The 27,786-nt window shown below is 36.2% G+C and overlaps 1 long non-coding RNA gene across 1 annotated transcript; it reads right to left on the reverse strand.

Annotated features, from left to right (window-relative positions):
- Positions 1–13,831: 13,831 nt before the first annotated feature.
- LOC143676217 (uncharacterized) lies at positions 13,832–17,729 on the reverse strand. Its single transcript, XR_013171920.1, has 3 exons — positions 17,559–17,729; positions 14,374–14,423; positions 13,832–14,012 (listed from the first exon to the last, which is right to left on the reverse strand). It is a non-coding gene; the product is annotated as an uncharacterized LOC143676217 (long non-coding RNA).
- Positions 17,730–27,786: the final 10,057 nt, after the last annotated feature.

Here is a 27,786-nt window from a genome sequence, read left to right on the forward strand (position 1 = left end):
AATTATGTGTCAGGCTGTATGGCATTTAAAGGCAGATGGGAAACTGTCTTCTTAAGCATCATTTTATTGAAAGTGACAACTCTGACATCTACTTCCAAAACTGACCTCTCAAACCACATTACTGTTCCACAAGGACAGTCATTTTTAGAAATATTGAGGTCTAATTTTTAGCATGTTGAGAACTTTTCCATTATTTTGCAAATGGTGCTGGTTAACCAAGGGCAGAGACTGCCTTCTTTGCTTGTGTCTTCCCACACATGTATTAAAATAATAACTATGAGCTCTGTGATAAACTTGAACTACTATGAAACAGTTATGTTTGTAGCCATGGATCACACTCAGTGACTCATACAAACCTAAACACTATGTGAATAAAAGATATTCTTGTTTTCAGTTATCCAAGACAAATTTTGGGGTGGAAACTTCCATAAAACTCCTTGCTTTCATTTGTATAGTCTGGTAGAATATTTAAGCCATTTTATTATCCAGATTGCAGAAATCTTGTAATATAGCATCTAAGAGAAGAATATTCATAGAAAAAAAAAGGAACAATAGAAATTCAGTACAAAACAATATTAATAATGATTTACATACTTAGGACAAACAGTGTATCTGTTACTATATGAAGACCCAGACAAAGTTGGATAAATAGCCTTTGAAATAATAGTCATAGCACTGTTGAATGGAAAATGTTGCATAACATGGGAATTTAACATCAACAAGGTTAAGAAATGTATATATTTCATTTACTGAATTTCTTTACTTCCTCAACCTGTTATTTTCTTCTCTAAGTAGTACTGACTGTTGTTCCAGTAAATTTCTGTTCCTATATTTTACTTGCCTCAATATTCTCTATACGCAAATATATAGGTGACCATATCTTCCACAAGCACACACATAAACCAAAAGGATTCAGAAAACCTGAGGAATAGAGGTTCTATTTGTTACATATATTTTTCAACTTTTAAAACCAAGTTGTTTCCATTATTCCATAGGAAATTTGAGGGGAATTTTTTTCCCTTATATCTACAGGTTAAAGACTACAACAGTATAAACTCAATCAAAGTATTTTTATTTATTTCTCTGCCATTAGTCTTCAAGGCTTGTGATATTTTCTTTAGACCAACACTGGAGGAAACTTAACAAACATGTGTGGGCAGAGAGAAGAAAGATAAAAGATTTGCAATCCTAGAGATCAGAAAAAAAAACCCTCAATACTTATAGCATTAAGCAGTAGAAATGAAACATTAGTAAAAGTAATGAGAAATTCTTAAGGTTATCAGGATGGGATTTGGGTTGAATAATCAGTGTGAAGGAAAGATGCAATTAGCAGTATAATAGTTTACATACTAACCCCCTTCATTATCTTCTGTGTAGGTAAAAAGGGATTTTTTTAAAATATCCTATAAAATAAGGATATGTAGTGTACATTTGGAAACATGTTTTCCTGTTCCAACAAACCTCTCTGGCAAAAGCACTGCTAGCACTACCTACATTATGACTTCACACAAAATCTTTTTTTGGCCACTTAATAAGCAAGAGTATGGAGGACAAATAAGACTGAGTTGGGGCAGAACAGAAAGTCACTCTCTCTTCACAGGGTGGCAGAATTTTTTTTATTTTACCAGTCAAATGTCTCAGATATTTAGTTTGGGCTGATGAAATGAAATATACCAGAAATGGATTAGCTTTTAACAATGGGGATTTATTAGCTTACAAGTTTACAGTTCTAAGTCTGTAAAAATGTCCAAATTAAGGCATCAACAGGACAACACCTTCTCCCCAGAGACTGGTTACTGGTGAGCTTGGACTCCTCTGTCAGATAGCAAGGCACATGGTGGTGTCTGCTAACCCTTCTTTTCCCAGGTTTTGCTCTTTCTATCTTCTGGCTTGAGTGACTTCCTTTCTGAGCTTCTGTATGTTTCTCTCTGTTTAGCTACTGTCTCTCTTAGCTTCTCTGTGTCCTCTCTGGACTTTTCTGGAGTTCTTTCTGTCTTCTGTCCTTTTATAGAGGACCTCAGTAAAAGAATCAAGACCCACCTTGAATGGGTGGGTCAATCTTAATTGAAATAACATAATCAAAAAGTCTCACTTTCAATAAATCTACAAATACAGGAATGGATTAAAAGGGCATGATCTTTTCTGACCTACATACAGCTTCACACCATCATAGATATATAGTCATCAGATGACAGTTTTTTACATAAATCAGTTTTAGTTTCCTATTTAGTTGGTCATTTGGTAAAAATGCTTTGTCTACTCCAACCCAAGTTTGTAACAATCAAGTGAGGACTATGTGGAGCATTTGCCAATCACAGTTTCATTCATTCATTCATTCATTCATTCATTAACTTATCCATTCATTCACCCACTCAAAAGAAAATTATTTGAAATCTTGCTCTTCAGAGGGTACTAGATAAGGTACTAAATGTGAATCTAAATAGTCTTGACTTCAATATGAGTTTATTTTTTCTAGTAGGCAAAAGAGCCAAAGATGCTCCAAGCAGAAAGGGCATTATGAATAAAAGGATCCTACTTACAGCCATCCAGGTTTCTAAACATTACACATTGTTCCATGGCTTACTGTGCTAAACCAGTGGTTTTCAGCAGTGGACCATTTGCTCTCTCTCATTCCTAGGGAATATTTGGTAATATCTGGAGGTATTTTTGTTTGTCACAGCTTTGAGCTTGGTGCTTCTATTTGCATCTAGTGGGTAGAGACCAAGTACATGCTAAGCATCCTACAGGCAAAAGATAGTGCTTCCACTCCAATAACAAAACATCTTCTGCTCTAAATGTCAGTCATGCTGAGGTACACAAACCCGGGTCTCAGGTATGAGGTGCAAGAGAATACAATTGGTGCAAACGAGAAAAGTGTCTGAAGACATTAAGCAGACAGGCAATGATGGGTGGGCTATCTTCCATGTTAAAGAGTTTGGATTTTATAGGACAAACATGAACACCAAAAGGTTTGACCCTTTTTTTATTTGTTTTTGAAAAGATCTATAGATCTTTAAGGTAGATTTGCACATTTAAAGGTAAATTACTGAAGGCCGAGAAAGGAAGACTGCTCAACATTAAGCAAATTCTTAAAGTAATTCAGATTTGAACTGGCTGTGTGACTTCTGTAAAATCATTATCTAACTTGGGTCTGAGCCTCCTCATTTGTACAATGAGTGTTTGGACCTAATGTCTTTCAAGTATTACAATTCCACAGTAGTATTTGTGGAAAATATATAGTGGTAAATAATCATTTTATTTTCATGTACTTATATTAAGTCAGTCTTTCTCACCCATACCCCCCTCCCACACACATATACACACACACACATTATTTGTTTCTCAATTGCTCTGACTTTAAAAGCACAGATTATAAAACAGCTTGCTGTAGATGGACTGATAAGAGCTGGTAAACCCTGATATGAGCTCCTTGTAAAATCTCTAAAACGCTTATTAATAGAATTCTTAACCTTCTCACTTGAAAACTAAATAATAAACTAAATAACCTTGAAAGTCCCTTTCTTTCATATTTAAGAAGTTGTGTAGCATATATGGGACCTGAAAGAATTTTTGTGAAGTTTCTAAGGACCTCATTACCTGATATGAGAGAGAAGAATCCCATAAATTTATAATGAGTTCCATCGAACCAGTAATAAATATCAGATGCTACTTGTCATTAAAGGAAGACATGCATATTCAAGTCACCCTATTGTCTATAAGAAAGGACTTAACTTTTAAGGCATTGTAAAAGACTTACCTTTAGAAAATTGAGCCAGTAGCACATTATCAAAAGAAGAGCATAATAAACAAAATGAATTTGTGTGATGAAGATAATTATTGGGTGAAGCCCTATAAAGAGCATCAGGGACTTCAAAAATCCTGCATAGCTTTCAAAATAGAATTTCAAACACTCATTGTCTAACAAAAGCAGCATGAGACTAAGCCTCCTAGGGTTTCTCTATGTGTTAGGGAATCATCAACTGGCTAGGCAGATTAAAAGATAAATAATGTTTTAACAATATTACTAGGATGAAGATGCAAAACATGCATCTATAAACAGTTATCCCACAAAGGAAGATTTAGGAGAACCATGTCAAATCAAAATTTCTCAAGAAGTGAATATTAACAAATATGACATGGGCAAAATGCAAACCAAGGAATTTAAGAGAAAATTATTTTGCTTTAAAAGTATTTTAGAGAGAAAAATTAAAAGAAAGTTATCTAAGACACCAAAATACTAAGGTCCAGGCAACTTCTCCATATTTTCTGACTGTAAGAACCTATGAGTATATCATGAAATTCATATAACTTTGTTGTCATCTTCTCAGACCAACTTAGGGAATGTTGATTTTTTAAACATCACTGAAAATGAAAATGAAACACTAAGTTTTGAGGAAGTATCAGAGGAGTTTCAATTAAGCTCAGGTTGAGCAAAGATGACAGCTGGGGCCCTGAGGCAATATTTGAAATTCTACAAACTCCACGTAATATATTCTATGGTTAAGCCCTATCCAGATCCACTCTATGGCAGTATGAATTTTTATATTCTTATTATTGAGAGTAAACAGTCTATCCTGGAGGAAAGGGAGAAAATCCTCATATCAAGATAAAGGAACTACGTTAAAATTTAGGAACAGAGAAACAAAGTAAAGTAAAATTGTAACCATCAGAGCAACAGACATAAAGGAGACTATACACTCTGGAGAGGGAGTAAATATACTGGAGCCAGTGCAAAGAATTAGCAAAGAGGAAACTGGCCAAACATAAGGAGCCACGTGACCAAGTCAGTAACAGAGTCAACCACATCATGCAGAGCTCAAGATGGCAGAGGCAAGTAGAAAGAAAGAATAGATATGTAGACCAGCAGCAGGAGACCCTCCTTCCCTCCTTCTCTTAATACTTACTTTTCTATCTTAAATGACTCTATTTCCCAATTTCCTTGGTAAAGATAATTGCCACCCTAATGTGGTAATTTGGAACTGTTATATACCCCAGAAAAAGCCATGTTCTTTTTTTTAAATATTTTTTTTTGTCAAACTTTAACAAACATACAAAAGATCCTTTACATAAAAACATTCTATACATGGTGTACAATCAATGGTTCACAATATCATCACATAGTTGTGTACTCATCACCATGATCATTTTTTGAACATTTGTATCATTCCAGTAAAAGAAATAAAAAAGTAAAAAGAAAAAACTCATATATACTGTATTACTAATCCCTCTCTCTCATTGACCATATTCAATCTATTCAATTTATTTTAGCCTTTGTTATCCCTATTATTTGTTCATTTTGTATCCATACATATGAGTAAAAGGTGCATCACACACAAGGTTTTCACAATCACACCTTCACATTGTAAATGCTATATTTTTATACAATCATCCTCAAGAAAGATGGCTATTGGAATGTAGCTCTACAGTTTTAGGTACTTCTCTCTAACTACTCCAATACGCCATAATAAAACAGGAATATCTACATAATGCACAAGAATAACCTTCAAGATAACCTCTTGACTCTGTTTGAAATCTCTGAGCCACTGAAACTTCATTTTGTCTCATTTCTCTTTTCCCCCTTTTGGTTGAGAAGCTTTCCTCAGTCTCTTGATGCTGAGTCCTGGATCATCCCAGGATTTCTCTCCCATGTTGCCAGGGACATTTACATCCCTGGGAGTCATGTCTCTGCATAGGGGAGAAGGGCAATGAGTTTACTTGCTGTGTTGACCACATCTGAGCAACAAAAGAGGTTCTCTGAGGGTGACTCTTAGGCCCAATTTTAAGTAGGTTTAGCCTATCCTTTGCAGGGATAAGTTTCATAGGGACCAAAATTATCTAAGGCTCAGCCTATTGATTTGGTTGTTCCCACTGCTTGCAAGAATATCAGAAATTCTCCAAATGAGGAAATTGAATATTTCTCCCTTTATCTCCATTCCCCTGAGGGGACTTTGCAAATACTTCTTCATTCACTGTCCAAATCACTCTGTAATTATCGGGGCATCACACTAACTTGGACAAACCAACAAAATCACATGCCCTATTCAAGATTCCATGTACTTATGCTATTCAACTAAAATACAAGTTAAATTAGGAAATGCACTACCCAAAATAGAAATTTTGCACCCACTAAATATTTCTCCCTTTAGTCTCTTACAAAAGTTGAAGTTTTAAAATATGGATGATATTGTCCTTTACCCAGTCTTCCAATATATACCTTAATCCCATCCAGCTCATCTTCACTCATATCTCTACTCAATGTCTGTTAATTTTTTTATTTTTTAAAACAGTTCCTGTATGGGATACTGTTGACTTTCATAGCTTCAGAGCTCTAACTCTGAGTCTCAGGTGTCATATAAATACCTGAAGTTTCTGGGAAAAACCATGTTATATACAAATAACTCAGTATCTGAGAATTTAGAACAAACAGTTATGCCTCTTGAACACATATGATTGCCATAAGAGCTTACAATCTAGGACCCTTTACAATATGAAAAGTCATGTTCTTTTCATTCGATCCTCTGGATACAGACCTATTGTGGGTAAAACATTTTGATTAGGTTGTTGCAATAGAGATGTGACTGAGCCCATTCAAGGTGGGTTTTAATCCTTTACTGGAGTTCTTTATGATAGGATAAAAGGCAGAAACACCAAGGAAGAGATTAGAGAGAAACCCCCAGAGAAGCAAAAAGCACCCACAGGAGATGCAGGAGAAAGCCACTGAAACTGAGAGCTAGAAGTTAGGAATCCCGAAAGTAAAGGACCAGGAAACATTTCCATGTGTCTTCTCATGTGACAGAGAAACCCCTGATACCAACAGCCTTTCTTCAGAGAAGGTTTCTTTCTCTCAAAGCCTTAATTTGGACATTTTCACAGCCTTAGAACTGTGAATTTGTAAACAAATCCCCATTTTAAAGGCCAAACAATTTCTGTTAAATTGCATTCAGGCTGCTTTATCAAACAGAAACACCTACTAGAAGTACAGACAATGGTAAATGGCCATAATTTGGCTTCCCTGTAGTAATGGGAAGTGGAGGTCATTTGCCTCCCAAGATTTTGCTCAAAATGGCACCAAAAAAAAACAGACTTGTACTGAGATCAGTAAGGAGTAAGGCAGTATTTATTTAAACTTTGGATTCTTTTCTTCATAAGCCCAAGGAACTAAATTTCTACTGGACTGACAGATAAGGCCCTATATAATCTATAGAGGAAAATATAAAATATAGCATGAATGTATCAATATTTGCCATGAATCGAGAAATGGTTTGAATACCATTAGACATTCATGTAAACTATTTACTTCCTAATAGGTATTACCCACATTCTACACAGATATTGCACTCAGTAAGAAATAACTTGCAATTTTTATATAAGAAAATGCAGTTAAGTCTAGTCCTGACAAAATGGAGTAGACATAGCTCTTCTCTTCTTCCAAAGTAAGAATTATTATAAACCCTGGAAATAATGTAAGAACCAACCAAAGGAGCTCTCAGGAAGGTGGAAAGAGGAAAGAAAATTGGTTTAGGACCCTCACACTGAAGGAATAACATAGTGGCAGGGCATCTTATAACTTCCCACACAACAGAAACCGACTTAGGTTTGGTTTCCCGAACTTGAACTTAGCAACAGAAGACTATTCACTAGATCAGAACAAGGAGCTTGGCAGCACTAGTAAGGAGGATTCATTAGGAGCCCCATAATAAGGGAAATGTTCCTTCCCCATCAGTACTGAGATATCCCTCCCCTCTACCAGAGGAATCACATTTCTGGGGCTCTGACCAGGGAATTTCCCCCACAAGTGTCCATCCTAGGAAGTATTCTCCTTGTCAAGTGGACCTGAGACTTCTATGCACAAACCATAGATACTTTGCAGCCAGGGGCACAAGCAATGAGGTCACCCCAGCAACAAGCACCGATCCTCAGGATACTCTTTCTCACAATCCAGAGACTCTCTTCACCTTCCCCTAGGTACCAGGGTGGCCAGACTGGGGGAGCTTTTTCTACCCCTTAGAGCAATGTCAGAAGAAAAGCAGAAATCCTAGTGACACCAGGTAAACCACTCAGACCAAAATGCTACTACCAAAGCTCTGAAAAATAAGTTGCCATTGGGGCCATAGTCTGAAAATTGGACCAAGACCTGCATGCTAAATCTTAACTGGAAGGCTGCCTAATAAAATAATGATTTACACATGGTCAGAGTCTGAATATTAATAGCAAATATTCCAGGATGCAGGTGAAAATCACCCATTATATCAAGAGCAGAAAAATCACACCTTAACGAGGAAAGGCAATCAGCTGCTGCCAACACCATCATGAATCGGAAGTTGAAATTATTTTACAATGATTTCAAGGCAACCTTCATGGAAATACTTCAACAAATTACAAATTATTTCAAAACAAATGAAAATTAGAAAAGTTAGCAATGAAATAGAAGTTATTAAAAAGAACAAATGGAAATTAGGAACTGAAAAATGTAATAAGAGAAGTAAAAATTTGCAGGATGGGCTCAATAATAGAGTGAACATGACAGAGGATAGAAGCGATGAACTTGGGGACATAATGATAGAATTACCCAATCAGAACAACAGAAAAAATACAGATTGAAAAAATCATTAGAGCCTCAGGGACCTGTGGTAAAATAACCAAAAGTCCAACATTCATTATTAAAAGATTTCCACAAAGAAAAAAATAAGGAACTGAGATTAATGGATAATAAAAGAAAAAAAATGATGAAAAACTTTCTAATTTCGCAAAAAGCATAAACCCACAGATTTAAGAAGCTCAAAATAAGATGCCCTCCAAGAAATCTATGCCAAGACACATCATAATTAAACTTCTGAAAAGTAAAGAGAAAGAAAATATTTTGCAAACAAAAAGAAATGATGCATTGTTTATAGAGGAACAGCGGATCAAATGACTGTGAAATTCTCATGTAATCATCCACGACAACCTCCTTACATCATGAAGGACAAAGAGGGCAGTGTTTCATTTTTCAAATACTATAAGAACAAAAAATGTCAGCTGCAAATTCTGTATCCTGAAAAAACACTCCTTCAGGAATGAAAATGAAATAGAAATATTCTCAGTTGAAAGGAAACAAAAATAATCACTTGCAGCTTATTTTTAAGGAATGGCTAAAGGAACATCTTTAAACAGAAAAGAAATCACAAAAGATGGAATGTTGGGACATCAAAAGGAAGGGAAACATAACAGGCAGAGAGGAAATATGGGCATGTTAACTAGATAGCCTTCTTTTTCTGTTTTATAAATCATATTTTTTTACCCCTAAGATTATGCTGCTTTTTGAGTGTGCAATTCGATAATATTTAATAATGAGGAAGGTAAAGGTACCTAAATGGAAGCAAGGTTTACACACATCATTTGAAGTGGTAACATGGTGTGTTAGTGAGGGTTCACTACAGAAACAGAACCAACAGGAAAAATCTGTGAATATGAGATTTATAAAGGTGCCTCACACAGCCATGGGAATGGAAGAGATTTTTTCTCTCTCTGGTGAAAGGTCTGGACAAACTCCATTGGAAAGTCTTGTTGGCTGAAGAAGCAGTGAAAGAGTCTCTCTTCTTTCTTAAAATCCTTCAACTGATTGGATTATCTCATGGTCGAAGTCATGCCTTGGTTGCTTTAAGATGTAATCAGCCACAAATGCAATCAGCTGACTGATGATATAATCATCCAGCTAGGAAATATCCTTGCAGCAAAGGTCAGGCCAGTTCTTGCCTGACCAGACAACTAGACACGGTCATTTGGCTACGTTGACACCAGGACCTAACCATCATACATGATAGTAACAGTAAACTGTGATGTCACATTTGAATATTGTAGTCCCTACAGAAACCATTGAAAAATCTTTAAGACAGTGTGATACTGGCAGAAGGCTAGACATATAGGTCAATGGAGTGTAATAGAGAACCTGAAAAATAAACGTACACAAAATTGTCCAGCTAATTTTACATGAACTTTCAAGAACAGTATTATTAAGATATAATTCACATAATTCACCCTTTTAAAGTATGCACTTTGGTGGCTTTTAGTGTATTTAATGTTGTGCAACCATCACCACAACCATCACTACTAATTTTAGAACAATTGATTTTTGATAAAGATGTCAAAGCAATTTAATGGAAGGTGTGAATACCTTTTCCAACAAATGATGTTGGAGCAACAGGATATCTATAAGGAAAAAGAAGAAATGAATAGCCTTGATCTAGACCTCGTAAAATATAACCTACAAATGCTCACTTGATGGATCGTGGACTTACATGTGGAACATTTAGAAAAAAAAAAAATAAGAAAATATCTTCAGTTCTGGGACTTGGAAAATATTTCCTAGATTTGACATAAAAAACATGAGCCATAAAATCGATGAATTGGATCTCATTAAAATTAAAAAAAATTGCTCTGTAAATGACAAATGTAAATTTGTCTTTTTAAGAGCATAAAAAGACAAATTATAGACTGGGAGAAAAAATTGAAAAACTATGTAACCAACAAAGGGTTAGTTTCTGAAATAAAGTTTTTTTAAATTTAAAAGTCAAAATTAAAAACAAACATCCCATTAGAAAATGATCAAAAGACATGAGCAAATATTTCACTGAAGATGATACACAGATAACAGAAAAGCTTGTGAAAAAATGTTTAATGTCATTAGCCATTAGTGAGATAGAACTACATAAGCACGGACGTGCCAATCACATTGGCTAAAATTTAAAAATTAGTGACAAAACCAAATGTTGACAACTATGTGGAGAAACTAATTCACTCATCTGTTGTTTGTGGAAATGTAAAATGGTAGTTTCAGGAAAAGAATCTGAGAGTTTTTCTTATAAAAGTAGATATAGAATTATACAACCCAGTGGTTTCGCTCCTGAACATTCATCCCAGAGAAATGAAATTTATTTTCAGATGAAAAACTAGTACAGGGATGTTCATAGATTTATTCATAATAGAAAAAAACATACTTGTTACAACCAAATGTCCTTCAATGGGTCACTAGTCAATCAAATTGTCATATATCCTTGCCTTGGAATAGCACTTAACATTAATAAGAAATGGACTGTTGATGCAATCAACAACTTGGATTAACTCTCCGGGGTATTATGCTGAGTAAATATGGAAATTCAAAAATGTTACATGCTGTATCATAGCATTTATATAACATTCTTGAAATGATGCAATTATAAAAATGGAAAACAAAAAAAGTGGCTGCCGGGAGTTAAATACCGGATTGGCAAGGCAAACAAGTGAGCATTCTATAAAACCGCAATATGAGGAATTTGTGTGGTAATGGAGAAGTTCCATATCTTGATTGTAACAACACCAATATCCTAATCATGATATTGTGCTATAGTGTTATAAGATGTTAGCAATGTGGGAAAACGGATGAAGGGCATACATGATATTTCTGTGTTGTTTTTTACAACTGCATGTTAATCTACATCTATCTCAAAACAAAAGGTTAACAATTAATTTGTAAAAATAGCAGTGTGCAGAGGCAGTTCCTGTTTCTTCCATTCTTTGAGCAGGTAGTGAAATGGAAGCAGTATAATCATATGTAAGTATAATACCTAAAATAAATCTAAAGTGAGAAACAAAGAAACAAAGAAAACTCTTTAGCGTTAATCAAGGCACTACAGCATTGCAAATAGTGCATTCGAGGTGGGTTCAAATTGTGGCTCGCCATTTATAGACTGAGCAATCCGAGTTGAGTTCCTCTAACCTCCTTGAATTTAGTTTTTTTCTATGTAAAATAAATGTAATCATACTCTTCAATTATTGGGATAATAGAGGTCAAAGTAAATCTGCATTCAAGACACCTGAGTTTTCCTTGACAATTCTGATCTATTCTATTTCCTTATATTTTTTCACATAAAGAAACTTGTGTTTATTCATAATAGAGCAATGAACTCTCAGGGGAGCTTGAGACATAATCTGAGGAAAATGCTCCAAATTATTTGACTATTTGGAGGCTTACTCTCTAGTTCCACATTATGTTTGCATAAAACCAGGTGTTCAGGCAAAAAATTTTTTTTCAATTGTGTTTTTTCATAAATTCCAAAATTTTTATTTAAATTTGAAGGCTGGAGCTTAAGGAGATGTTGGATATCATTTATCTTAAAGTCTCTACTTAAATGTGTGAATAACAAGTCCAAAGAGGATGATGGCTTGTCCCATATCACATAGTTATTTAATGACCAGGTAGTACGAGAGTCATGCATGCCTATTTACTTGTCAGCTGGCTCTGCCGTCTTGTATTGTTAACACCTGGAAAACATGCCTGCCTATGCCACATGGTAGGAGAGAGGCTGCATGGAGAGATGTAGCACTGAGTGCTCAGTACCGTTTCACCTACAATTGGTGCACTTCACTCTGCTCTCATTTCATTCAATAAAGCAAGTCACACTACCCTACCTAACTTAAGGGAATGGATAATGTCAAACTCACATGGATTCTACCCTCATAGGAAAACAAAATCTCTTTGGGGATATGGGTGATGGAAAAAACTGAGACCCACAATTGAAGACAAAACATCACAGAGGTAGGGTGGATCAATTCAAATTTATTTTACATCCAATTTATCTTTATATTTAATCTGCAACAAACAACTGCATAAAAGTGATGTGCTAAATTATGTCCCCATGGCTGCCTGAGTGATTGTCTTTCAGCACCAAGTAGAATGCATCACTTCTTGACAAGAAAACACATTTTCTTTTGTTTCTCACTGTACACAAATGTCCAAATTCCCCATCCCAGCATTCAAAATGCACCAATTTTTTTCTCACTTGGACTGCTATTCATGGAACCCATCTGTCCAGAGCACTGTTTTTCAATCTTAGCACTGCTAACATTTGGGACCAGGTAAGTTTTTGTTGTGAGAACCTCTTCCGTACATTGTAGGATATTTGACAGCATCCCTGGCCAGGACCCAGTATATGCCAGTTAGCACTCCCTTCGAGTTGTAGCATCCAGACATTGCCAAATGTCCCCTGAGGGGCCTGTCACATATTGAGAACCAGTGGTGTACAGATTATGAATCACCCAGAGCCCCTCCTTTTGCTCAAGCTCTCCCCACTAGCTGGAAAGCATTTCCCATTCCTTGCCATTTGAAAGCCTCCCTTTCTTCAATGTTCATCTGAAAATTTGCCTTGTCTAAATAAATGTCGATATCTCTCTCACTCCGTAACTTTTCTTATGAATACTTTTCAATTTGTAATGTCCCTAGTTTACAAGATGCTTTTGCTTGCTTTATTATGATACTCACAATCATTCTATGAGATTTGAAGGATGGGAATACAAACGTTGTTTTGCAAATAAAGAAAGTGAATCCCAGAGGGAATAAGAGACTACTCCAGGGCTACAAACTATAAATATCTAGCCATGGTTTATCCCCTGGCAACAAAGCACTGCTCTCAAAACTATTGTGACTTGCTCCTGCATGAAATTTCTTTCTTCCTCCAGCATAGTCCTTAACTCAGTCTTACTTTCACTCAAGATTTCAGAGGGAATAGGGGCAGAATTCCCTTACTACATCTGGATAAAAATTTATATTTATTGGTAATTTATTTGGAGCCCAGACACTACAAGAGGCAATTTAGTGCCTTACAGCACTAAATTGTATGATTTAACAACTAGTGTTAGTCTTATTTTGAGATGAGGAAACTGAGTCTTCTCGATTAAGTGAATTGGCTAAAGTAAATGCAGCAGATGAGTGACAGGGTTTGGATTACAGGCCAAGTAGACTAAATCCAGAGCTCATGCTCCTCACTACCACCATCAAAAAACCAAAGAAACAAACAAACGAGCATCTATGTATTGCTAATTTCCATTGCATTCATCTGAGCATGACCATATAAGATAAAGGATGCCCACGTGACAACCCCACAAATCAGCACAGTCATTTAGCATGTGGCAACTTCTGATCTAGGCACACTGTCTGATTTCAATGAGAGCTTCTGTCCACAGGTTCATCAGTCTGTTCACTGTATATCTCCTTGGCCCTGAGAAAGCAAAACAAAAAAATTAAACAAAAAAAAATGCATACTCCTGAACACATAATGAGGACATGATTTGAAGCCATTTGATTTTACTGGGTTAACACATGTCACTACATTTCCACTTAAGGAATGACAGCCACCCTGATGGAGGGGAGCTGTTTGTGATTCAGGGGTCCTTCCTGGGTCTCTGGACCCCTTTTCTGCTTACAGAGGCTGCTATAATTATCAATGTTTATTGTACAGGTTTAATTAAACCAATGCACTCAAATGATTTATCAATACAACTTCAAAATTATAACTTTCTTAAAGCTCTTTGATTTTAAACTACAATTATCAGACTATTTAAGACTTCTTTATTACTTACTGTCTCTGTGCCTCAGTTTCCTCTTGTGTTTGAAAGGTATTTTGTCCATTCTGTGAGAATGCAGAGAGAGTCAATTGAGTCAGAAAAGAAAAGCCTGTGCTTATATACTTCTAAAAATGCCCGGTCTATACTGATAGGACCAGGCAAGCAACTAAACATCTCTTGAGAGAGTGAATTAGTCCCAGACGCTGCTGGGCCAACACTTCCTATGGCGAAGCTCCAGCAGGGGTGTACTATTTCTCCTTTCCTTACACTCTACCAAAGCGTCTCTGAACTGCCTCACAGAGGAACACTCTGTGAGTTACAGAGATAATGAGCCTCGCTCTTCACTGATCTGATCACCTTCTCTCTTTTCTATACTCCCCAAGAGCTGCCCTGGACTTGCTCTCAAGGCCCACAGAAAATCTAGCTCTTTGCAATAGAGTGTGCTGGTCCTTGCCAGCACACAGGTGGCAGTAGAGCACCAAGCTGAAGACAGCAGCCTTGGATGTTGCAATTTCACAAGCCTGGGGCTGCAGCTTGTACTTCCGGACACCCACTGGCTGCAGCCAACCAGTGCCTGTCAGCCCCTGCTCTTCTCTGCTAAGCCATGCAAATAAAAAGTGTGACCGGTATACCTGTTCCAGTTCAGTCTGGAGTAGTTCTTGTTCCAGTGCAGTTGATGCAACCTGACGGGTCGACCCCTTTCTGCTTCTGTTGTGCCAACCACTTTTTGCTTTGTTTAATATGTGTTTTCTGTCCCTCAACTTCTGCATATAAATACTTTTTAATTCAATTGCATATACTATCACTGTAATACCTGCCTGACCAAGAAAAAGGAAGAGAAGAAAGGAAAGAGAAAGGCAGGAACAGAGAGAGAGAGGAGAAAGGAAAGGACAACTATCCATCTATTCATGCATTTATTCACAGACGTTTATTAAGTAAATGATACCACCTGAGGGAAGGCAGTTTTCATAAAGCGCCAAGTTGACAGTAAAATTAAATAAATCCAGGTAATGGACTATTTTGGACAAAACAAAAGTCCAGCGAACTATCAAAGAATGGATCGGTTCAGGATTTCCCACAAACACTTCCTCCCTCAAGTCTGCAATGCTAAGCACCTCTCCCTGCCTCTGTCACCACCACATTGCTTTCTGCCAGGTTCTATCCTCCTGGGATAATGCAATTTGCAAATAGTTTACACTAAAAAGTCAGTTCTAAAGTTATCTCCTCTACGAAAAATTTTGCTTTTATCTTCATTATATTGCTTTCAATGCATTCAATCAATGTATGGCTGTAGTAGATTGTGAATCAATGTATGGCTGTAGTAGATTGAAATCCTGTTCCTAATTCATTACTCCAGTGTAGGAATGTGATACATTCACAGCCTTATCATACTGGATGTCTTGTATCTTTCAGTGTCTTTGCTTTGCTAGGCCATTTGGTGTGCTTTCTGCAATAGAATATAAGCAAAATAACTCAAGCAGAGACTTGATATGTGCTTGCTTGGTTGGGCTGTACTTCTTAACCTTCTGTCATCACCATGAAGAAAACCTGACCTGCAGTCTGTCTGTAAGCCCAGCCAAGATCAGCTAAACTCCAACTAACCCCATACAATAAGGAGTGAATAAAAGAGATATCTGTTACAGTAATTCCTTGGGGTTGTGTTTTTAAGCAGCATTATCATACTGCCTTTATTGATTGATAACTCAATGTCAGTACCTTATTTACTTCTACCTTAAATGTCTGTTGATTAAATTTAGACATTGGATTAAAGATAATAATTATGCTTCTATAGTGATGGATGTAAAGGTGACTAGCTATCCCTTCAAGAATCTTAATCAGGTAGAACAGATAAGATGTATGTATCTGTAGCTAAAATATGATGAACATAATGTGTAATGAGACTTTTCTGTTGTTTTATCATAGAACTGAGAGAGTACTTCCTACTTATGGAAAGAAACATGAAGTTTTCATGGCTTGATGAAAATCACCTGGAGTATAATTTTGAAGGATGGTATTTCAACAATCATAAATGATGGGAATGCAATAAATAATAGGTCATTCTGGCAAAAGCAAAGAGTTTTTAGAAGCAGATACCTGAAAATATTGAAAGATGAATAACAAGAATTCTGTTTGTGCTAGAGTGTGGAGTGAATAAAAGGTAGCATGAAGGATTAACAATTGAAAAATAGACTGACAAACACAGAATCTTTGATATCAAACTAAAAATATTTTATTTCCTTGACTAAACATTGCAGAGTCATTTCCGGTTTTGAGAAGGTAAGTAAGCTCATTTGTTATGTATTAAGAGAAAAGAGTTTTTGCATGACACACGGCATTAGGAGACGATTCAATGTGGAAAGCAGAGTGGAAATATAAGTTCAATTGATAAAATAATATGTAAAATTTTTGTTAAAGAAGAGCTTTATTCGTGTATATTTTAAATGGTTGATTATGGAGAACAAATCATTATGGTATTTAGAGTTTAATGGATGCATTTTTAAAAGTGATATAGCAGTTTTGTCTTAAAATGTCAATTTTTACAGTGTGCTGGATGTTATATTCTTGCATCTATTTAAATGCAAAGAGTTGAAATATTTTACGTGTGAACTTTACACGTGTAAAAGAGTACAGCATATATCAAAATCTCAGGGAGTAGTAGAACAAGAATTTTTGAAGACCACTGTTTTTACCCTTTCGAGCTATTAGTCAGGGTTCAGTAGAGAAACAGAACAGATACTGTATATGCATATGGAAATTGACTGCCATGACAAGAAGGACTGGTAAGTCCATCCATAGGGCAGGCTGTAAGTTGGAAACTTGATGAAAATGACATTGAATTCCTCAGGAAAAGCTGACTGGCTGAAGTACATACAGAAATTCTTTCTGACTGCTGAAATCCTCAGTTCTCACATTAGGAACCTCAACTGACTGGATGAGAAGAATCCTCTAATTGCTGAGGACAATTTCCTTTGTTGATTGTAGATGCAATGTGACAAAGATGCAACCAAATGGTTACTGATGCACATCCATCTATGAAATATGCTCACAAGCAACAATCAGGCCAGTACTTGCATATAAACTATATGCAAGTGTAGATAAGCTACTAGACATCATAACCTAGCCCTAATTCATGCATTCAAATGGCCACCACATAAGGGAGCTGTTACTTCCAATGAAGAGGCAGCCCATCTTTGACTTACCATATCCATCACATTGAAATCAATGGAGAAGTAGGAAGAGGGTGGTTCTGTCCAAATTACATGAAATTCCCTCATTTCTTCTGCTATAAATTCCACTATACAGTAGAGTCTCTTGTGTGCCCTTAACCCATACTCTTGGATGTTCTCTTCCTTGTAAGGTGAGTGATTAGCTTGAGGACGATGGAATCACTGAGCATTGTGAGGGCACAATCACAATGTGAATTCTGTAGAGCATTGTTCTGCTAAATACTACCACAATGAAAAGATTTTCCTTGTCTTATAAATTTTGGAACTCCCCCCCCTCGGAGATTTACAATGTACATTAGCCTTTTTAAAGTTGTAAGAAGTCCTATAGCTAATAATAATTCCAAAGAAGTGTTTGATCTTATTTAACTCAGTGCATTTAATTACAGACACACCCCATCTTTTTTATATCAAATGATGCTTATTACTATCACATGGAGGGTGGTGCAACAGTGGCTCACTGGCAGAATTCTCACCTGCCATGCGAAATTTGATTCCCAGAGTCTGCTGAAGCAAAAACAAAAACAAAAACAAAAATCCCATGGAGGTGATTTTTTGCAGAATGCAATCCAGGAAAATAACTTAAGCTATATAAATTCAACAACAATTACTTAATCTGGCTGTTTATATCTGCATGAAGATTACTTTGGTGATTGGTGGAGGGGAAGAAACACCTCTAACTCTTATCATGTTGTAATGGAAATATTGGCTGATAATATCCTGGAATTTTAAATGCCTAATTAAGGATGTGCTTTATTAAGTAGACCACAAAAAGTAGAGAAGCCGCATGACCCAAAGATGAGGGTTAAGATTAATCGATGTGTAAATAGAATGCATAGAAATCATAACTGAGGCACGGAGGCAAGGAGGAAACTACTGCGATAAACTGATTAAGAGATTAAAAAAATGAGTTTGGTTAAGATTCGTTTGGGGAAGAGCAAAGAGAAAATAAGGATGCCATTTGGGTTACTAACATTTTCAGACGTGTTATTATTTTTTCTTCAGCTAGTTTGCAATATAAATATATTTTGGCATGGGCAAGCACTGGGAATCGAGCCCAGGTCTCCCACATGACAGATGAGAACTCTGCCTGCTGAACCACCATGGCCTGCCCTGCCATGTATTCTCAAGAGATGAGATGATCCACTCCTTATAATTCAAGTGGTTGGTTAAATAAAATATTTTCTGGTTAATATCTCTCAAATGAAATTTCAGAACAATTTTTCTAATGAAGGAGCACAATTCACATGCATATGACTACATATTAAATATTGCATCTCCAACTATTTTTTAATATACACCTTAAAAATAGACCTGCAGATATATGTATTGGAGAAAATTAACAACAGAAAGTGATGGAACAAGATGAAGAGATCAAGAGCACAGAAAGAAAATCCAAGGTTCAAAAGAATACTTAAAGAAAGTCTGATTAATACTCAGAAAAATTCAAGAGAGTACTACACATATCAATTACAATTAAATGGTCTAATATAAGAAAGCAATAATCAGGAAATGAGTCTTGGAAATTAAAAACATGAATAATTACATTAAACAATCATTAATGAATCACTGATAAGCAAACTCCCATCTTTGAGACTTTGTTATACTGGTCACCAGACTTCTCTGCATCTCCCAATCCCCACCCTCCTCCACTCCCACACTCCTACTTTCACCCTTCCTTAATGATGTTTTCATCCTTCATCAACAAGCAAGATCAGATTTCCATTCTGATTTTTAAAATTGCATTTTGCTATTTGTTTCCTTTCCCTAAAATTCTCTTAAATATAATTAATACTCAGCTAATACAAAAACTCCCTTTCTCTCTCTTTCTGTGGCATTTAGTGATATTCACACTAAATGGATATTTTTACATTCTTATCATTGTAAAGCAGCATTCTTGTAAGCTTTCTTCTCCATCCCTAATTCTCATCCTCTATCTCCTTTGATGATTTAACTTTATTTTTCTCTTTCGAAAAATAAGAATATTCTCCAAGTTTATGCCAGACATTCTCTCCCATAATTGTGTCTTTACTCTTTTGTTCTCTTCAGCAGACGGGTTTACCATTTCCCCAGCTTTACGTCATAATTTAATCCACAAGTACCGTGATTACTTCTGGAAAAAAGACAACATGTCGGCCCATTACATTGATGACATTGTATTAATTGAAGTTAGTGAGCAAGAAGTAGCAAACTACTCTGGACTTAGTTGTAAAACATTTGTGGGTCGGAAGTTGGGAAATAAATCAACAAACACTCAAGGGCCGGGCAGTGCAACAGCGGCTCAGTGGCAGAATTCTTCCCTGCCATGCCAGAGACCAGGTTTCGATTCCTGGAACCTGCCCAGGCCATAAAAAAAAAAAAAAAAAAAAAAAAAAAATTAGGGGCCTTCCACCTCAGTGAAATTTCTAAGTGAGGGACATGTTATGATATTCCTGTGAAGATGTAGAATAAGTTGTTTCATGTGGCCCCTCATATAAATGGAAAAAATGGGCACAACATCTTTGGATTTGGGAGGCAAAATATTCCTCATTTGGAGTTGTTTCTTTTGTGATCTGAAAAGTTACTAGCCTTAGTGTGGGTCCCAGGAAATGAGAAGGCTCTACATTATGCTCAGGCTGCTAAGCAAGCTGTTACATCATTGGGCCATGTATTCCACCAGATTCAGTGATGCTGGTAATGTCAGTGCAGATAAAAATGCTCTTCAGAGCCTTTGGCAGGCACCTATAGGTAAGAAATTGAGCAGACCCTTGGGATTTTGGAGTAAAGTCTCCTCTGTAGATAACTACTCTTCTTTTGAGAAACAGCTTTTGGCCTGCTAGCAGATCTTATTAAACACTGAATTTTTAACCATGAACCACACTATCATCAAATGGAAGTGGCAAATACCAGACTGGGCTTGAGCAGAGCCTGAAGACAGAAGCAAGTTACAAAAGGATGTGGCCACAATGCTCATGAACCCCACTCCTGCCACAGCTTTCTCTTTCCTATCCCAGAGCTATAGCCTCTTGGGGAATTCTGTATGATAAGTTGACTGAGGAAGCAAAAGCTCAGGCATGATTTTCAGAAGGTCCCGGTGTACCGACTGTTCTGCTCAATATGCAGACACCACCCAAAAGTGGACAGCTATAACACTACAGAATCTTTTTAGGACATATCTGAATGACTGTAGTGAAAAGAAATCCTTCCATTAGGAAATACTTTGAGCAGCAGACCTCATTGTTCATTTTGCCTCAAGGGAGAAATGGGCAGAGGTACAACAAGTCTTTGCCAATTCAATGGTTATAGTCAATAACTTGATAAGATAGTTAGGGACTTGGAGGAATCACGATTGTGAAACAGTGAAGAGGAGGTCTGGGGAAGAAGTATGTGGATAAAAATCTTATTAAATGGGCAAAAATATGGAGATATTTAAAACCCACATGAGTACTCATCAAAAGTTGACCTCAGCTGAGGAGGATTTTAATAATCAATTCAATAGCATTACCCATTCTGTGGCGATCAGTCAGCCTTTTCCCCCAGCATAATCCAATAGACTCATGAACAAAGTGGCTATGATAGCAGGGAAGATGGTTGTGCATGAGCCTAGAAACATGGGCTTTCATTCATTGATGCTGGCTATATCCACTGCAGAGACCAATATAGAATTCCCAATATGGCGCACTTCTCTGGGTTGATCAGCCAGTTACCTTGCAGTAGGTTGATTTCAATAGACCATTTCTATCATTGAAAGGGCCACCATTTTGTTCTTACTCGAATAAACACATACTCAAGGTAGGGATTTATATTCCATGCATGCAATGCTTTTGCCAAAACTATCTATCAACTTACATAATGCCTTACCTATGATCATAGTATTCCACATTTCACAGCTTCTGAACCAACAATTCACCTCACAGCAAATAAAGTGTCTCAACAGGCCCATGCTCATGGTGTTTACTGATACCACCATGTTCCAGTCATCCTGAAGCAGCCAGGTTGATAGAGAAATGAAATGGCTTATGAAGACTCAGTTACAGTATCAGCTAGGGGGCAAATTTTGTGGGACTGGGGCAATGTCCAGAATGCTGCCTATATGAATATTCAATATATGATGCACTTTCTTTCTTCACAAGTCCAGGAATCAAGTGGCAACTCCAATCCAATTATCTCTAGTGACCTACTGGCAAATGTTTGCTTCTTTTTCCCATGACATTACCTTCTGCTGGTCTAGAGGTCTTGACTAGACTAGAATTAAATTCCAACCACCTATACTCAAGATGTAATGGGGAAAGAGTAAATAGATGAGAGAAATCATTTCCTTTAAAATATTTGCTTGAATCTATTCTACACAGAGAATAAATTTGACCAATTTTCTCTTTAATCAGTTAATGTCAGTTCAATTTCCCCATTTAATTTCATACCCTAAATTATGTTGCTCATTTGTAAATGAAAGAAATTATAAACTCATCTATTCCCATAGTCTCTCTTTAACTGTATTGCATATTAAATACATAAAAGTAAAGAAGGAAATATAACATATTTGCAGTCAACATTGTTTCATTACATTTTCTTCCAACTTTTTAAAATACAGCTTTAACATTTTAAATCCCTTTGTAACTCTCTCCAATCATATTCTTCTTCCCTCCTCAGAATGAAACTATCACTCCAAAGAAAGACAGTAAAAGTAAATATCAAAAACAGTATAACAAGCTCCTGTGTTTTTAAATTTGAATAGATACTATTACATATCATGCTTCATTATGCACTGTGGTAGTTAGATTTAGTTGTCAACTCAGCCAGGTGAAGGCACCTAGTTTTGTTACTGCGGACATGAGCCAATGGTATGTGAACCTCATTTGTTGCTAATTACATCTGCAGTTGGCTAGGTGGCATGCCTGATGCAATGAATGACATTTGACTTAATTAGCTGGTGCTTAAATGGGAGAGCGCAACATAGAACAGCCCAAGCAGCTCAGCATACCTTATCTCAGCACTCGCAGCTCAGCCCAGGCCTTTGGAGATGCAGAAAGGAATCACAGAGGGAGAAGTGGTTGGAACCCAGAGGCCTGGAGAGAAGGCCAGCAGAGATCACCCCATGCCTTCCCACATAAGAAAGAACCTCAGATGAAAGTTAGCTGCCTTTCCTCTGAAGAACTAACAAAATAAATCCTCTTTTATTAAAAGCCAACCCATCTCTGGTGTGTTGCATTCTGGCAGCTAGCAAACTAGAACATGCACTTTCCTTTTCTGTCTATTCTATTTTGGTGAAATCCCATTCATGGCTTAAATCCCATATGTTTTTCCTCTATAAAAATTGTATTATGATGGACTTATCAAATCATGTAGGGATAGACATGGACACTTGCCAGTTTTTCACTGTAAACAATGATATACTTAATATTTCTGTACTGTACATATATTCTTGTGCTTACATGCCACAGCTTCAGAGGTTATACTTAAAAATGGAATTATGAGTCATAAAATGTGCATATCTTCCTTTATCTTGGTACTGCTAAATTGTCCTCCGCAGTGGTTTTACTGATTGATATATTCACTGTCATATTTGATGATTTCATCATTTCTAATATTTGACTTTGCATTCTTTGCATGTTTTATACATTTCATAGTTAACATTTTCTTACTGGACATTTTATTTAAATTGCATTTTACATAATTACTTGTAAGCTTGGCATCTTTTCCTAAATTATTGAATATTTAGGTTTTCTCTTTTGTCAGATGTATTTTTATCCTTTGTCCATGTATCTGCTATGTGTATTTTAAAATTTACTTTAGCAATTATTTTTCTAGTCTTCTTTGAATACTATGAATATTGTCTTCCAGTTCTTAGTCTATGTTTTAATCGCACTTATGATGTCTTGTTGGACAAGAAGCTTTTTTATTTAATCTATTCTAATTTTTATATTTTCCTTCATGATTTGCACTTTTCTTCTCATCCTTCCTTACTTTGAGACCATAAAGATTTTATCTTTTATTTTCTTCTAGACTATTTAGAGGTTTGTATTCATATTTAAGTTCTTACCCCTGAAGTGCTTCTGTTTATGGTATGAAATATTGCTAATAGATGCTTCCCACAGATAAAGACCCCAGTGAAAGATTCATTTGCAAATGATTTAGGAAGAAACTTCCTCCTAGGGTAAGTGAGTAGGGAAACTCAGGTGAAATTTATGACTCAATTTTGGGTGACCCCAAGACTAAGCTCTTAGTTTTTTTAACTCTGTAAGTATAAAACCATAGAGCATGTTTATTATAAAAGCTATATTCATTTCACTTTCCACATTTTTGGAGTGACTGGAAAGATGTACAATGGCTATTTTTTAAATTTTTACAGTCATTATAGGGAGCTCTGCTGGGTCTTATTTTTAATGTGCAAACTTAAATGGAGATAATTAGCATATAAGAAACTGCACATATTTAATTGTGCATATTTGTACATTTATGAAATGTCACCAAATGCATCCCCCCAAAAGGGTTTTCATTCCCTTTTCTAATAAGTGTCTCTTTATCCTCCATACTCTACCACCCCTCATCTCCAAACAACCACTGATTTGCTTTTTCTCAGTATACATTTGTTTGTACTTCTTAGAATTTTATATTAATGATACCAGACTTCTGTATTCTTTTTTGACTGGCTTCTTTTATTCAGCACAATTATTATAAGATTCATTCATAGTATTGTAGTAGGTCCATTCTTTAGACTGCTAAGCAGTATCTCATTGTACTGGTCTATCACAGTTTCTTTAACCACTCAGCAGATGATAGACATTTGGGTTCTTTCTAATTTGCGGCTATAGCAGATAACACTTTCCTGTGGGAAGATTTCCATTCACATAGATATCTTTGCAAAGGCATATCCTTTCATTTATCTTGAGTAAATTCTGAAGAGTAGATGAGCTGAATCACATTTGAGGCATTTGTTTCATTTTTAATACACTTCTAAATTGTTTTCCAGAGGGCTGTGTCTCCATTTCACATTCCCATCAGCAGGGCATAAGGGACCCAGTTCCTCCATATGCCCACCTGGACATTTGATGCTGTCGGTCTTTTAAAGTTTAGTCACTCTAATAGATATGTAGTGATATTTCATTGTGGTTTTAATTTGCATTTCCTTAATGCTAATGATGTTGAACATATTTTCATGTGTTATTTGCCATCTGTATAACTTCTTTGGTGAGGTGTCTGTTTAAAATGTTTGCCTTTTTACCTGTTTTTAATTGGTTTCTTTATTCCTTTTCTGGGGGAACTGTATTTACAAGTCCTTACATGAGTATTAGGGATATTCATTGCTAGTGGTCTGTTAATGTCTTCAAGCCCTCTCAGTGAACAGAGTTAGGGAATATAGGAGCATGTTAATATATGTATATACTCCTATGCATTTATATAAAATGAAAACATTTACGTCTGTATTTGTTTCTATATCTATTTCATGGTATATTGAAACCGTGTTTCTGAAGAGGAATCTCCAATAACAATCCACAGAATTCATTCTAGTTTTTCTTTCCTTCTATATTTTTAACTCCATGTCCCGAACTGAGAAACCTGGGGCTCGTTATCCACAGTGCATTTACTTATTATGCAGTCTCCTTATATGTCACAGATGCTGCTTCCCCCTCCTTCTGAGGATACCCTGCCAATTCTATTTGGGCTCTGACACCCCATGCAGGGATACCACCCACATACTAATGGTCTCCTCTACCCACTTAGACTGGAGCACACTGCTCTGGAGCTCTGAGGCCCATTGCTAGGCTGTCCAGTGTTAACCCTGGAATTATTCCTGTCCCTCAATCATAGAAACCCTGCTCTGAGTCATGAAGCTGCACTCCTCTCACTCTCCTCAAGTGTACAAATCTATCTTGCTTGGCCAAACGTCATGGCTTTCAGACTAACTTGTTCAGGACCAATGGAGTGGGAAAAAAAAAAAGGGAAGGAAAAGGAGGTGGAAGAGAAAGTTAAAGAAATTATCTAACTTCTTAAGATGAAATATATATCAAAGTGTTTTTCCTTCTCAGCGCTTGTATAAATTCTTTCCACAAATATTGAGTAATATGTTCTGTTTTCATTATCTTTCAGTTAAATTTTTTCTTTGAAATTTCTCCTTTGAGTATGCAGATATTTATAAATATTTAATTTATAAACAGTTTTTAAATATTTTGGGGTTTCTCATAAATTATTTTTATTTATAGCCACTTTTATTCCACTATAGTCAAGCCCATACTCTTTTAATGTTTCTATATGTTGAAATTCACTGAAACTCATGCTATAGCCAAGCATAAGACCTATTTCAATAGAAGGTTCATGTGCCCTTGAAAACAATGTTTATTATGCAGTTGTTCAGTGTAATGTTCTGTAAATGTCAATTAGCTAACACTGGATATAGTGTTATTCAGATCTTTTCTTTCTCTCTCTTTTTAAAGTTCTCTATTAAGTACTAAGAGATGTGGTTGTTAAAATTCCCAATGACATTTGCGGTGGATTAGTTTAATTCTTTCACTCATTTGTCAGATTTCTTCTTCATGCTTCTTGAACCTTGTAATTTACGATTCTTGGTTTGACACTTTTATCACGACGTCATGCCCATACTTATCTTTGATGATGTCTTTTGTCTTAGAATATATATTGTTTGACTTAATAAAGTCACATCAGCTCTCAGATGCTTAGTGCTTGCATGGTACATAATTTTCCATTCTTTTATTTACACAGCTATACTAGGGTCTTTTGTTTTAACCATGATATTTGTCTTTTGATTAGAGTGTTTATTATTTGTACTAGATTTAGTATAATTATTGATACGGCTTAATTTTACTGTTTTGCTCTTTGTTTTCTTGTTATTCCACCTGTTTTATTGTCATTGTTCCTGAGTATTTCCTTTCTTTCCTTATTTTGGTGATTTGAATAGTTTAATATTCCATTTTATTTAGTAGTCCATTTTATTTCCCGTATCTCTTTGCAGTGCTATATTTTTATAAAGTGGTTGCTCCAGGGATTACAATAAACATCCTTAATTACAATATGCATCCTTAATTAATTACAGTCTACTTAAAATTAATACTGTTCCCCTGTATTAGTTATCTATTTCTGCATAACAAATTACTCCAAAACTTCGCAGCTTAAAATAACACACATTTGTTATTGCAGTTTCTGGTGGATAACGAACCTGGGCTTAGCTGTTTAGTTTCTCTGCTTCACAGTCTCACACAAAGATTCATCACATTCTCATTCTCCACCTCAAGCCTTGAATAGGGAAGGAAGGGCTTCTAAATTCACTAAATTGGTTGAGGATCAGGTTAAGTTCTTCACTGGCTGGGAGGGGTAGGCCTCAGTCCCTCATTGCTTCTTGGCCAAAGACTGCCCTCAAATTAATTCGTTCCTGTCATGTGATTTTATCCAACATGGTACCTTGTTTCATATGCAGGAGTACACCAAGAAGGTAAGAGAGAAGTAGAGGGATAGAGGAATGGATAAACAGATAGATAATGATGGAGTACATCATCTTTTATAACATAATATTGGAAATGACATCCCACATCCCAACCCTTTTTTTTTTTGTATGCTATATGGTGGGGGTCACATTTCATTCTATCTCCACATAAGTATCCCACTATTGCAGCACTATTTGTGGACTTTTTGTTTGCTTGCTTTTTTTTTTCTTTTCACATGGGCAGGCACTGGGAATCGAACCCAGGGTCTCCAGCATGGCACATGAGAACTCTGCCTGCTGAGCCACTGTGGCCCACCCTATTTGCTTTCTTTTCTTTCTCTCTTTGCTCATTTGTTTGTTTGGGAAGAGCATAGGCCAGGAATTGAACCCAGGCCTCTTGCATGGCAGGTGAGAATTCTACTATTGAAATGCTCTTGCACCCCATATCCCAACACTTTTGACATATATTCAACAGAAACAATTACAGGGTCCAGCTCACAGGCACCAGGAAAAGATTACAGAATTGAACAAATACTACAAGACCAGGATATCGGAGAACCATCGTAGAAGCTGCTTATGACAGCCAAATTTTCAAACTTAAAGATTTTTTAAGAGAAAGATTTTCTTTATTGTCCCTCCAAACTCTGTGATATGGTAGGCTAATATGTTATTATATTAAATTGTTTATAATTTATATATTAAATTATAAATTTCTCGATGCAATAAAAATTCAGTATTTCATATATACACATATATTTCCTCTTTCTGGTGAACTTTATTCTTTCCTGT

Source organism: Tamandua tetradactyla, chromosome 3 (genome assembly GCF_023851605.1).
Source record: "Tamandua tetradactyla isolate mTamTet1 chromosome 3, mTamTet1.pri, whole genome shotgun sequence".
In the NCBI taxonomy this organism is placed as follows: Eukaryota; Metazoa; Chordata; class Mammalia; order Pilosa; family Myrmecophagidae; genus Tamandua; species Tamandua tetradactyla.